Source organism: Cnephaeus nilssonii (genome assembly GCF_951640355.1).
Source record: "Cnephaeus nilssonii genome assembly, chromosome: 12".
Taxonomy (NCBI): Eukaryota; Metazoa; Chordata; class Mammalia; order Chiroptera; family Vespertilionidae; genus Cnephaeus; species Cnephaeus nilssonii.
In genome coordinates this window covers 49,801,553-49,813,590 of record NC_137083.1, presented here as the reverse complement: position 1 = coordinate 49,813,590, position 12,038 = coordinate 49,801,553, and the positions used below count along the sequence as shown (strand labels likewise).

General features: G+C 38.2%; 1 pseudogene across 1 annotated transcript; it reads left to right on the top strand.

The window, feature by feature from the left end:
- The first annotated feature begins 10,429 nt into the window (after positions 1 to 10,429).
- LOC307108403 (large ribosomal subunit protein eL38-like) lies at positions 10,430 to 10,643 on the top strand (annotated as a pseudogene). The gene has a single exon. The product of its transcript is annotated as a large ribosomal subunit protein eL38-like (transcript).
- Positions 10,644 to 12,038: the final 1,395 nt, after the last annotated feature.

Below are 12,038 nucleotides of genomic sequence, written 5' to 3'. Positions count from 1 at the left end.
GTTGCTGTCATCGGGGCGAGCCTCGGGTGGTTACTGAAAATTCTTTGCTCCCATGTGCCATGGTCCCACCGGTGCTTGCACCTACTGCCAGTGCTGGCCCCACTTGCACCCACTGCCGGCTCCTGGAGCTGACCCCGATTGCCTCTCAGGGCTTCTCCACCTCCCCCTGCTCCTGAGGGGCGATCAGGGCAGCAGCCGCCGCTCGAATCTGCTGCTGGCACTGGCCCCAATCACTCAGCTGGTGCGAGTGGGGCCAGTGCCATCAGCACGTGGGAGTGACGGCGGTGGGAGGGGAGCTGCCGGCAGACGGGACCAGGGCCATGGTGGGAGGGGTCAGGCAAGGGCGCGGAGGATGGGCCAAGATCCGCCCCTGTGCCCACCGCAGTCTTGTGGCCCACAGTTCCTTACAAGGTGCATGAATTCATGCACTGGGCCCCTAGTAGGTATATATTTACTACACACCATCTCTGGTTAATTCTGTGTGTCAACGTGGCTAGGCTATGGTGCCCACTTCTTTCGTCAAATACTGTTCTAATTTTGCTGTGAAGACATTTTGTACATATGATTTAACACTTACAATCAATTGACTTTAAATAAAGAAGTTTACCCTTGATAATGTAGGTGAGCCTCATCTAGTCAGCTGAAGGCTCTAAGAGATTTCTAGAAAAAGCAATTCTGCCTCAAGACTGTAACATAGAAACCCTGTCTGAGTTTCTGGTCTACCAGCCACCTGCCTGCCTTCTGGATTTTGTCTTGCCAGTCCCCACAATCATGTGAGCCAGTTCTATTTATCATCTATCTATCTACCTACCTATCTATCTATCTGTCTATCTGTCTATCTATCTATCTACCTACCTACCTACCTACCTATCTATCTATCATCTTCCTGTCTATTTATCTGTCACTTATTGTTCGTTTCTCTAGAGAAACCTGATACAATCACGAAAAGAACTGATAAAAGAATGAAGCAAATGGCCCTCACCACTACAGTACAAAACATTATATTAGTCTGAAAACAAGGTCTAACTCTGCATTCCACAGGGACGTAGTTGGAGGTAAACTTCACTGACATATTTAAATATAATCATTTTATCCTTTCTTTGAAGTATAAAATATTAGAGTTGTATAAGCATTGGCTCCCTTAATCTAAGCTCTTCATTTATGGATCAAGAAACAGGTTTAACAATGTCATCACAATGCTTAGAGGAAGACGGAGACCATGGAGACTAGAATTCAGGTATGCTAACTGATTATTTAGTCTGCTCATGCTTCTCAAGCACATGTTTTGATACTGGATTATTTTCTCATTGCCCTGATGTGGCAATTTGAGTGTGTCCTATGTGGAATGTATTCTCTTTATATTTTAACAAATAAGATAAAATATTTTCATACCTTTTAAATATTGGCATTGTTTTCATCTCAATTGATAAATAAGGATAATGTTATATAAGAATATAAATTTAATGAAGAAGAGGTAAGTACATTACATGCTACTGTCATAATTGTGTCTCTCTCATGCCCCATTATTGTCTTTTCTGAGAAAAATTGCTGAGTCAGTAATGTTATTTCTGGATACTGACACTTATGCCAGTGAAGAGTCATCCTCATGCCATATTCATCTTTTAAAACCTGTGGTCATTTCTTCTACCTATCTTCATGGATTTACTGAAAAAGCAAAAGCAAACAAACACATACCATATTTAGAAGCTGGGAATATTAAAAAATTAGCTAGGGTGCACACATTTGTATAAGTTAAACTTCAGAAAGAAATGGGCTACCTTAGATTATAAATGTTTCAAAACCTGTGTTCCACTAGTAGGAGGCAGAGAATTCCCTCATTCATGAAGGGTCTGCTCTCCCTTATGCATCAGAATGAGTCACCCCTTCTCTTGCCCATTGGGTTAGTGTCAGAAGAGGTCAAGTCCAGAGTCAGGACTTTCATTTTCACCCCAGTCTGATGATAAGGGCAGCCCCTCCCACTTCACGCCCCTGTGGTGTCATCAGAGGCCAGGGGGGAACCTAGACTTCTACCTCCATCTGGCAGTAAGTAGATGGCATGACCCTTCTTCCGACCAGAGCAGTGTCAAAAGAAGCCAGATAAGAATAGAAACTTTAAATAAGCTCCAGTCTCATAACATAATTCCCAAAATGTCCTGTTTAAAATTACTCATCATACCAAGAACCATGAACTGCTCAGCTTGAATGGAAAAAGATAGTCAATAGATGTCAACATTGAGATGACATAGATATTAAACTTATTGGCCAAAAAATTTTAAGCAGCCAGTAAAAGATTTTTCAGCAAGAAATTAACAAGCATGTTCTAACCAAATGAAAAAACATAAAATCTTGACAAATAAATAGAAAATCACTGCAAAGAAAGCAGAAAATATGAAAACAACTAAATGAAAATTTTGTAAATAAAAAATACAATAACTGAAATAAAAAATTCAATGGATCAGAAGTAGAATAGAAGTCAAAAGAAAAAAAACAGTAAAAAAGAAACTACCCAATCTTTTTTTTTTTTTTTCAATTCCAGTTTACTTTCAATATTAGTATGTATTAGTTTCAGGTGTATAGCATAGTGGTTAGACAACCATATACTTTACTAAGTGTTCCCTCAATATTTCCAGTACCTACCTGGAACCATACATAGTTATTGCAACGTTATTAATTATATTTCCTGTGCTTTAATTTACATCCCCTTGATTATTCTGTAACTACTAATTTGTACTTCTTAATCCCTTCACCTCTTCTACCCAGTCCCCCAAATCTCCTCCTCTCTGGCAACCCCCAGTCTGCTCTCTGTGTCTATGAGTCTGTTTTTGCTTTGTTTACTTATTTTGTTTTTTAGATTCCACATATATGTAAAATCATATGATAAACTGCCCAAACTTAATAGCAGAGAAAATAGATTTTTTTTTTTAAAGAACTCAAACAGATCCCAAGGGACCTAAGGAAATATACAAAAATTTCTCACATTCATGTCATCAGAATCTGGAAGGAAAGTTGAAAAGGGGACTAAAAATACTGAAAGAAATAATGGCTATAAATATCCCCTAATAATCAAGAGACATAAACTTAAATATTCAAGAAGCTTAGTAAATTCACAATAGGATCAATCAAAGAAATTCATAAAAAGATACCGTATAGTCAAACTTCCATAAACTAAAAACAAAAAACCCCCACACAATATAGAATATATAAAATATTTTCAAAACTCACCAATAAACAAAACAAAATATCCAGTTAGAAAATGGACAATTCACCAAACTCTCAAAAGCAATGAGAGAAATAATAACTTACCTATAAAAAGAAAACAATTAGAATTGCTGGTGATTTTTCATCATAAACCAGAGGAGCCAGAAAGTGGTAGAACACCATCTTCTTCAACTGCTGCCTGGGCACTCCAAAGTTCCCAGGGAATATCAGGAAAGAAAGGAGTCCAACTTGGCAGTGTTATTGATCCTGATTATCAGGAGGTGATTGGGTTATTGTTATATAGCGGGGGTAGAAAAGATTATGTTTGATGCCCAAGCAGTCCTCTTGAGTGCATCTTGGTTTTCTGATGCTCAGTTTCATGGTAAATGCACAGATCAGCATCCTCAGCCTGGAAAGGGGTCGGTGATTGAGAGCTCAATAACCCTCAGGGTCCTGTCTAGGTCACAGCCCCAGGTAAGACACAAGGCCAATAGAGGTGAAGCTGAGATTAAGATGCATTGGTCAACATTGATGTAGGTTAGGGAAGATGTGGATATGCTTGTTTTTAGGGTGTAAAGGGAATCATAAAATTAGGATGAAGAAGGGATTGGAAGAGTGGGAAAGGGAATCATAAAATTAGGATGAAGAAGGGATTGGAAGAGTGGGATTATAGATCTCCATGGATTAAAATTATGCTAGATTTTTTTGGTAATGATGGTTGCTCATTGTTTTTGTTTGTTTGCTTGTTTTGTTTTTGTTTTTGTTTTGTTTTTCTGTGCTATGTTATGACAGTATGGGGTTGACAGGACAGGTCCTCCACCAAATAATGGGCAACAACAGTTCTAGTGTAGCAGGGTGATCAGCAAAGATCACAGCAAAGAGAGCAGGGAGTAGAAATAGAGAGAAGGACGTGTTGGTGGGAGGACAGAGGTACATTTTAAAGAAGTCTTTCTCCTAACAGGTGACTATAAATTCTGCCAAGCTCCCCAAAATTGCTGTTGCTGGTTGGGTTTGTTGCTGAATTGAGGGTGGCGTCTTGGTAAAAAAAAATACACATTCATATTTTATTATCCAGAGCTTTTCCATTCAGTCTTAAGAAATGTGAGAGAGTGCTTTGGTGTTAAGATCTGACTACATTATGGTAAAATTACCGGACAAATTCTAATTACTGGAATTAATAAATGAGTGTGAAAATAGAGGAAGGGAAAAGAAAGGAGGAGAGAGAAAGTGAAAAATAGAGAAGGAAAAGAGAGACTTTAAAGTGGAAAACCAAGAGCTGGTGAAGAGAAAGACAAATAAACAGGAAAAAAAGAAAAGTCTTTTCCACATAGAAACACTTGAGATGATGAGTATTTTTAACATCATTAGATGTTTATTTTTATGAACTTTTAACACATGATTTGAATAATCAGAGAAAAGTACAATCCTATTACAGATCACTTCATAAAGGTCTGAAAGCTCTGTTAAAATAAAATGCAAAGGGAGACCAGCCTTGAAAACCTCCTGGGCAGACGAAACTGGCTAAATCATACAAGCAAAGCTTAACTTAGTTTATTTTACAAATGACCTGGGTCATTTCTTGCTTATGCCTCTGGAAAGTATAAGCAAAACTCACTGTTTCCCAAGGTTGATATGAGGAAACCATTGACCGATTCTCTATCATTTAAGATCCTGATGATATAACCAATCACTATAAAGAATATACAGTTACTGCTTTATACGCTTCTTTATAACAATTACCCCGGAGCCTCATTCCATGTTTTGGTTTGAGTGCTCCCAGTTTGCACACTGTCTTTCTGGTGTGTGCACAATGTACTTTTCCTAATTGCTACTTCAGTGACTTCAGCTGTTTCTGAACTTTGACAGGTCCCAGAAGTGAATACGGAAGCTAAGTTTTTATAGAGAAAAGAAATCTTGACGTTGGCTTTCATCTGACCTACCATCCGGCTACCAGAGAGACAGAAACGAGGCATCTTTATACAGATGTTGACGTTTACAGAGGTTAAGAAAGTTGGATTGACTTAACTCCTACCCCCATCAGACTGTCAGGGCTAAGAGCATAGATGATACCATGATGATGATTTTAAGGCTGCTCCAGAAAGAAAGTGAAGTTAATACAAAATAAACCTGCAAAAGTACTTCTGCAGAATTTTCTATAAAGTTAATGGGCATGTCATATTTTCTACTGATGGAACTCTAGCAAGAACTTTTCAGAGCTATGTAGAGTGGTTGAGGGAAGAGTTTATTGTGGGTAAAATCAATGCTCAATTTGAATCTGCAGGCAAACTGAGCCCAAAATAATATGACATGAAGATGAGGGTCAGGATTCGAACTTCTATGCCAAACATAACTTCACTAACAAAGGGTCATCCCATGGGAGTGGGTAGAAACTGTAGAGTATGTTCATGTGAGAAGTGGGTGAAGCAAGGCCAGAAATGGTGGATAATCTATGGCACTGTCCTCAGAAACCAGAGTGCCCCCACCAGCTGGCATCTCCTCCTGGCTCTCACAAGGAGGCAAGAGGAGGCTGGAGCATTTGCAGGCACAGAGCAGGGACAAATGCAAATGGGAATTCTTTTTTAAAACATTGATTTAGAGACAGAGAGAGGAAGGGAGATTTGTTGTTCCACTTATTTATGCATTCATGGGTTTCTTGTTGTATGTAACCTGACTAGAGATTGAACCCAAAACCTTGGTATATAGGTACGACATTCTAACCAACTGAGCTACCCAGCCAGGGTGCAAGAGGCAATCCTTGAAGGCGAAAACAGTTACTATCTGGGAGTAAAGAAGAGGCTGACAACTTCCTTTGGGAGAAGTAAGAGAAAAACAGCTAACTAGTCAAGAAAGTGTTAAAGCTGTGCTAAGGATAAGGACTTTAGACCAGATCTACTAAGTACTCAGAGATTGTTGTTGGGAGGAAATGAGATGATACATGTGAGAGCACTCGGTAAATGGAAAGACTCTCTGCTAATGTGAGCCATTAATACTATTATTCTCATCCATTACAAGTTCCTGAGCAGGGGCGTGACTTCAAAAGATTATTGTGGGAGTGATGTGCACAATGGCTTGTAAAGGCAGGAAGAGTCCAGGTGAGGAGAGCTGTAGGATTCTGCTGACTCAGCTTAAGTGAGAGTTGGAAATATTCCTTAAAAAGTACAAGTCCTGCTTTCTCCCTTTTCTCTCCCCACCAGACCCTGAGGAAAGCCTTCTTTTGGCCTGAAGAGCCAGCTGACAATCAAATCCTGCTTCAGCCTCATGTAAACCAAGAAAAATTGTAACAGATGCTTAATCTTTAAAAATACCAGTGATCTATCTGTGTTTCTGACCCTGCTTCGTCTGTGTTTGGCTCAAAATATTTATCACTTCTTCCTTTACTTCTCATTCAAGAGAAGCAGATGTCACAGTGCTAATACAAATCCATATGTGATCTAGGAAGAGGAACACCCATGAAAATGGAGCGTGGGCCTCTGATTTTGGCTCCTTCATAGAATACACACCTATAGGGAAGCATGGGACTTGGTTGGAAAGTCTGTAAGGAGGACTCTCTGAAAGGTTGGAGGCCTCTAGGGGATTCTTGCCAAAGGAGGCAGATCCTGTGTTGACTTTTCCAAACAAGTCTGAGTCCCTGGGTATTTTACTGGAATCTTTTTATGTTTAGACTTCAAAACGTCATTGTTTAAAGGAGACTGCAGATGAATGTGTTTTTTCAAGGATACTTACCCTGCTGATCATATCTAGAGGTTAATTTTAGTTCAAGCTGTTGCTACAATAAGAGCCTAAGGAGGCAGGTGAACGGGGCTGTCTGGTTCATTTAGCCAGGCAGTCCCTTAGCCCTCTCTTTCACAGAAACTTGTGTCAGAGTAATCATTCATCTGTCACTCAGGGTCTGTCTGCTGGTCAGCCCCAGCACACACCTTACATCATTAGTGCAGTACTAAGGTTAGGTGAGTAACTTGTTCCCACTTCCTCAAAAATTAAGTTTGTAAATCATGTGCTTTGTATGTGCCTTCTATGTGCCTTGTAATAAAGTTTAATACCTCACTAACAACAACAAACAAAAAAAAACATGAAGAAATATGCATTTTTAAAGAAGATAAATCCTTAGGGAGGGAAGTTGGCTTGCCATAGGAAGAAGGGAGGTAACATTGCTTAGAATAAAGGCTCAAGATGGATAATGTGGAACTGCAATTCACAGAAAGAATGATGTGTCTTGCAAATTGAATGATGAACTTCCAGGAACAAAATTAGAAATCAATATGCTATATAAAAATTAGTCAGTGTAAGACCAATAGCAAAATACGGTAATTATTTTTAGAGATAGGATTGAAAATCAAAACAGAAGTATTTGGATCAAATTGAAGGCTGCCACACATTTGTCCAGGGCACAACACCAAAGACTGTCAAAGTAGCATAGCCTTTCTTCTTCTTCCTTTTTTTGGCTTAAAATAAATAAAATACCTCAAACAGGCAACCTTTATAAGTGAGCCAGGAGAAAGCCACACTCAGAGGAGCACCGGTTCTTAAACATTTTTGCACACATGTTTTATTATTGACATCATTGAAATAAGCATCTATTTGCAGCATCTAAGAAGCATTTAAGGATTTATCTTAGAATGCTAGAATCTGGTTATTGTGGCGTACTCACCACGCTTAACTGGGGAACATGGAAGAGTGGCTGAGGAGATCTGAGCCTTCAAAGCAGAGGCTCTGACCTCCAGCAAAGCATGTGTAGGTGTGTACACACACACACACACACACACACACACAGATACACAGTCTGTCCTCACTCAGGACAAGTATGAAAAAGGCATTTATTTATAGGCTTCCTTCATAATGTTCCATAGAAAAGTGCTTGCAACTTACTAATATTATATTTATGTAAGAGTTAGCTAACATAAGAAGTTCTAAGTTTCTCTAACCTATAAGAAGTTCAACATAAGAAGTAAGAAGTTCTAAGATTCTCTACTTTAACCATGTGGATGTATTAGGACTGGGGAGTTGTATATCTCTGTTACAGGAAGCAAGAAAATGTGCATAAGTTCAAAGGGAAGAGAGAGATAAAGAAAAAGAATCACTTAAAAGCGAAGTATGTATGTGAGAGTATAAAACATGAATGTGCTTAAGAATACAGGTCTTGTAATTTATAGATCTAAAGAGTGAACGGTTGTTTTGTTGTGATAGTGTTCTTGCTATTTCTTCACTGGATTCACTTGGTACCAGGATTTGGGTAGAATAAGTGATGAGACCAGATCATAAGGATAAAGCCTCCTTACACATGGAGCCGGGTCTGTCTCAGCCTGGGGGAACGAATCCTCTAAGAGGAAATGAGTATCTCCAGTGTGAGGTGGCAATTCCTGTCCCTAATTGAATATGTATGCTGTGGCAGTAATTTGAATGTTAAGCTAGGGTTTAATACTAGTGCGATAACTGGTTAGGGATGAAGAAGAGGGATTAATAAATCCACACATAATAGTTTTGGCAGAAACATTGCAGTGAGAAGTTGGCCACCTGCCACCAGGAAGAGGGACTTCACCAGAATGTGATCATGCTGGCACCTTGATCTTGGACTTCCCAGCCTCCAGAACTGTGAGAAATAAATTTTGATGGTTAATCAACTACCCAGTCTACGCTATTTTGTTATAGTAGCCTGAACAACCTGAGACAGATCCTAATACATAGTTTGAGCAATGTGCATGTTTGTTGACTTTTTCTTAGGGTTTATTTTAGGTCCCCCAAATGATTATGCTTTATCATAGTCTTTTTTTCTTCCAACAGAGTCACTAACAGTATGGATAAATAAAGTTCACACTGTGGCACAGAAACCAATTGTAACTTAGTATCAGACAGCTGTTTTAGAATTAGGGAGGAATCAGAAAGAGGGGGGCTATCTCTGTATGCCAGCCCTCAAATGCTATAAAGGCAGTTCAAAGTACAGGCCTTTGTGTATTTGTGTGAATCCATAATATCACTCATAATTATTAAAAATAAAATTGAATTTTAAGAATAATGAAAATTAATAGTGGAATGAAAACCTTGCATCCTTAGTTTGTAGTAATACCTCACTTTTTAAGCAACACTTAATTTCAAACTCAAATATTTAGAATAGAGCCAGTAAACCCTTCGTGAGTATGAAAAAGCATTATAAGAGATAGATTAAGTAATTAAAATAATTAAAGTTTATTTAATTTTGGTGTGACTATAAATTTATATAATGGTTGATAAAAGAATTTGGCTGTATATATCTAGTGCCTAATTTTTGAGAAAGTTAGACCTTGAAATCACAACTAGAAATCAAAGTTCCAGTTTTGATTGGATAAAAATGATTTTCATAGAATTATAGCCAAAAAAGAAAGTAATAGAAACATTATGTGGAACAGAGGAAAATAGCTTAATAAGCTATGGCATATTTCTACCATAAAGTTTATATGAAAATTAAAATTCTTGTGTTTGAAAATTATTTATTGACATGAGAAAATATTTCAATTTAAATGCTAAGTAAAAAAAGCAGGATACAAGCTGTTTCATTTTAAAAAATAACATTAAAGATAATCACACTAATAGTAATAATATTAGACACATACAGTAGAAAATACACTAAAATATTGAGCTGTTGTCTGGCTGCTGAGATGAAAGATGGTGTATTTACTCTTCACATTTAAACCTTTCTACATTTTGTTATTGTTTAAATAATAAGCATGAGTTGATTTTCAGTCAGAAAAAATTATAAAGAGCAACCAAATATCTCCTATAAAATGCAGTCTCATATGCATTATTTTTAAATGACCTCTCACAACCAGCAGAGTCTTATTTTAAACGTTTTAACGATTGGATTTCAAACCCACAGCAAATTGGTAGCAGGAATTTAAAAGGAGGGATGATAGGATCTGCTTTATAAAGACAGAGTGGCAAAATATAAAATAATTGACACCTTACTCCCTAAGGAAGGAACAGCAATATTATGGAAAAACGTGCAAGTCCTCTAAAATCACAGCTTACTGAGACCATTTAGAGCAGGGACTGATGAGCTACCAATCTCAACAGCCTTTCAGGGAATCGATAATATGTGGAAGAAAGATTTCTGCAACAAAAATTAAAATTATTTGATTTACGTCCCTGATCATGAAACGTCCTAGCTTGTAATTTTTTAAAAATTATGTAGTTCTTTTTTTTTTTTTTTTTTTTTGCCTCTTTGCTTCTTGCCACTTTGCTGACCACGTGCCTGGTAGCCATGCCTCGCAAAATTGAGGAAATCAAGGACTTCCAGTTCACAGTCAGGTGAAATGATGCCAAATCTGTCAAGATCAAGAAAAATGAGGATCATGTGAAGTTCAAAGTCCGGTGCAGCAGATACCTTTATACCTCGGTCATCACAGACAAAGAGAAGGCTGAGAAGCTGAAGCAGTCCCTGCCCCCAGGTTTGGCGGTGAAGGAGCGGAAATGAACCTGACAGACTGATCTGTATTAAAATGTTAAAAATTAAAACAATTTAAAAAATTTTGTAATATATTTAAGACTCAGAATTGTTCACTTCTAAATGGGAATAATCAGACAATAAGGTGGCAAAGGCCTGGAGCAGGGAGTGGGGGCAGGCTAGAAAGGGCCGGGGGTGGGGGGGGTGGGGAGAGGGATATATGTAATACTTACAACAATACAGATTATTAAAAAATAATAAAATAAATAAAAAGAGAGGATTTAGGATTAGACAATTTTATATTTAAATATCTGCTTCAGGACTTTGAGAAACTGTATGCCTCAGTTTTCTCAGCAGCAAAATGGGGATAATGACTTTAACCTCTTAATACTATTTTGAGAATTAAATGGGATAATATAAACTGCTTAATATGACACCAGGGACATTTAAGTGCTAAATAAATGGAAGTTGTTTTTATTATAATAGTAAATGTGGTAGGCCTCAATCCAAGTCATTTTCTCCAGAGTCCCCCAGGTTATAGAAAGGAGTGAGCAAAGTTGAAAAGTTTGGACTTAATACAGTGTAATGAGTATTCATGCAAATAGTTTACATAACTAGCATGATGATTTTATAGTTCAGAATGATTTGTTTGATAACATCAGCATTATCAACCCATCTTTCTAGTCTTGCAACAACCTCCTTCCCTCACAGTGAGTACATTGGAGGACGGGGAGTGAGGCAGGCTTCTCTAGAGAGTGTCATAGTGATGCACCTGACCCTGGGTCTCTGGTCACTGAAACCCAGCAATCCTATTTAAAGATGTTTCCAAACAATTAAAGTTACAACAATCTAACTGCCAGAATTGGACTCTGGGCATCATATCTTTGTTAAGCTTTGTATAATCAGTTTGTTCTTTCCTAATTCAAGGGGAGTCGAGTGGTTGTTTCCTGAGCAGGATGCAAGGGTGATTTCTTTCCTGGGTTCTTGTCCAGTTTGATTCGAAGAATGAAGCCACAGACAAAAGGTGGTATATGAAAAGGTGGAAATTTATTGGAAACAAGTACATACTCCCCCGTAGGGAGGGGGTCCCAAAGGGAGTAACCCACTAAGCTCCTTTTTCCTCTGGTTTATAAAGGCTGCAGTTCTTTGTATCTTGATGCTGCCTTTCAATTGGTAGAATATCAACTTCAAAGCTTAAAACCCACGTGGTGACCCCTGTTTCTCTCCCCCTTCAGTGGTAAAATTCTCTATCTCCTGTGAAAACCTGTTTTCCTCTTTCTCCCATTTGTCTGCATTTCTCTATCCCCTGTGAAAGTTTGTTTCCTCTTTCTCCCTGTACCCTGTGGCTTTTTCCTATCTTCTGTGAACGGATGTCTTCCTCTCCCCTTATACTGGCACCTCTTTTTTCTCTCTATGAATGTATGCC